The sequence below is a fragment of the Mus caroli genome, chromosome 14 (genome assembly GCF_900094665.2).
Source record: "Mus caroli chromosome 14, CAROLI_EIJ_v1.1, whole genome shotgun sequence".
In the NCBI taxonomy this organism is placed as follows: domain Eukaryota; kingdom Metazoa; phylum Chordata; class Mammalia; order Rodentia; family Muridae; genus Mus; species Mus caroli.
Genome location: NC_034583.1, coordinates 78918894 through 78921269, shown reverse-complemented (window position 1 = coordinate 78921269; position 2376 = coordinate 78918894).

The window sequence follows — 2376 nt, the reverse complement described above, 5'->3', positions numbered from 1 at the left end:
GGTCGTAAGTGGACACATCCACTTAAGACTACTGTGCAGAGGATTTGCATGTTCTAATTTTCCATTTCTGGAAGAAAATTAGTTAGAGGTGGGTTTGTGGATTGGCGGTAGCATGTTCAGTACACTCTAGGCTTGCTCCTAAGAATGATAAAGACAATATTCACAAAACAAAACAGTCGAAGGGTATATTTTAAAAATAGTAAACTCGGTTCCCCCTTACAAGCTGTAAACAATCATTTCTCTCCTCCCATCCATAGATCTATTCTTCTAGAGCCTTGAACTGACTTTCAGAGCCTTCCACTGCCATCTAAGAGGACCCCATGTAAACATACAACCACGGTTTTATACTCATCCATAATCCCTGTATGTACTGTCACGGGAGAATTAATAACGATGAATATTAAACCCAGCAATGTATATGGACCCCCATTATATACTATGATTGGTCTATTAACTGATACTATTTTAAAGTTATTTTTAATAACTCAAGTACACTTACTTTAGTGCATAATTACTGACTGTATTTTTATGGCCCTCTATAGACTCAGCCTTCTCACTGACATTATTTTTGTTCTGCTTAAGGCTTTGCTTTCCTTCTCATAAATATGCTGTCACCGTTTCTCTTGCTTTTATGATTTTGTGGAAACTTTTAGTCTGAAAACTGTTTTATACTTTCATAAACTAATTTCTATCTTTGGAATTCTAAGCTGACATGCTTTGGCACCAAGTTTTTCATCTATACAGTCAACAATACTCTTAATCCTGTTTGACAAAACCATTCAGTGTATGCTCATCCTGCCTTCAGAAACCACATTTTTTCCTGAAGTCTTTCTCTTTCTATTGGGTATTATCCCAAGTAGGTGTACACTCAGCTAAATATTTAATGAGACAACTCTGAAGATTTCTAGATTCTCTGTCCTTCTTTATCTCCCATATTTTACCCACAGGTTTTTAGCCATCTTATTCTCAACAATTCTGTTCAAATCTGCAAAACTGCCACACTCTGTTTGTTTGGGTTTTTTTGTTGTTATTTTCCCCTGCTCTGTACCACAGAATGAAAATTGCCTCTGGGCAGAAAACGCTTCAGTATGGAGGCATTATGTGTTTCATACGCTCTTCCTTGGAACATATGAATATCAGAAAACAGCTGTTTCTAATTGTGTGACGTGAGAGGGGAATTCTAGATCTTTTTATTCCCACATTTGATGGGAACAGACACCCCTCATGTCTCTCAAGAGTCTTCTACATTTGTATGCATATTTCGGGAATTGCTATGTAGTATTCCCATGTCCAAATAAGCACACCAAATGTGTTCATCAACTTTCCAGTTGACAAATGTTGTCTAGTTATATTTTACCTGTTAGACTAAACATATTTAAATTATTTGTATTCATATACATATGAATATATATGTGAGTATATATGACATAAATATATGTGTCTATATGACTAATATATATTCATATAAGTCAAATCTAAAAACATTTGTGTTCAGGTACGTTTTTATTTCTCTTGGGTATTAACTTGGATAATGGAATTACTACATTATAGAAGAATACATGCATGTATTATATTTTAAGGAACTACCTAGTGGTTCTCCAATGGAGTCTTACTGTTTTGTATGTCCACCAATGGTGCATGAACTATTCACACAGATCCTCCCCAATTCCTTCTTCCCCTTTGAGAAGGGGGATGGCACCTCTAGGTATCACACCCACCTCCAGGCACATCAAGTCACTGCAAGACTAGGTTCATCCTTTCCCTTGAAGCCAGACAAAGCCTCAGTTAGAGGAACAGGATCAACAGGCAGGCAGGCAACAGATTTAGAGACATCCCCCTGCTCCTGTTTTTGGGGGTACTCACACAAAGACCAAGCTGCCTATCATCTGCTTCCTACCTGCCAGGGGCTTAGGTTCAACATGTGCTTGCTCTTTGGCTAATGGTTCAGTCTCTAGGAGCCCCCAAGTGTCCATGTTAGTTAATTCTTTTGGTCTTCCTGTGGACTCCCTGTCCTTTTTGGATCCCTCAATCCTTCCCCCAACTCTTCTATATGACTCCCTGAGCGCCATCTAATGTTTGGCTGTGGGTCTCTGCCTCCGTTTCTATTGGCTGTTCAGAAGACAGTAAGTTCCTGTCTGCAAGCGTAGTAGAGTATTAGTAATAGTATCAGCTATCGGTTCTTGCCCATGGGATGGTTCTCAATTTGGGGCAGTCATTGGTTGGCCATTTCCACATCTCTGCTCTTTGTCGCTGTACATATTATCAGCAGGACACATTTTGAGTCAAAGGTTTTGTCCATGGGTTGCTGTCTCCGTTGCTCCATCGCTTTGCTATAGAAGTACCCACTCAGGATTCACGCAAGGATAGATTTTTAAA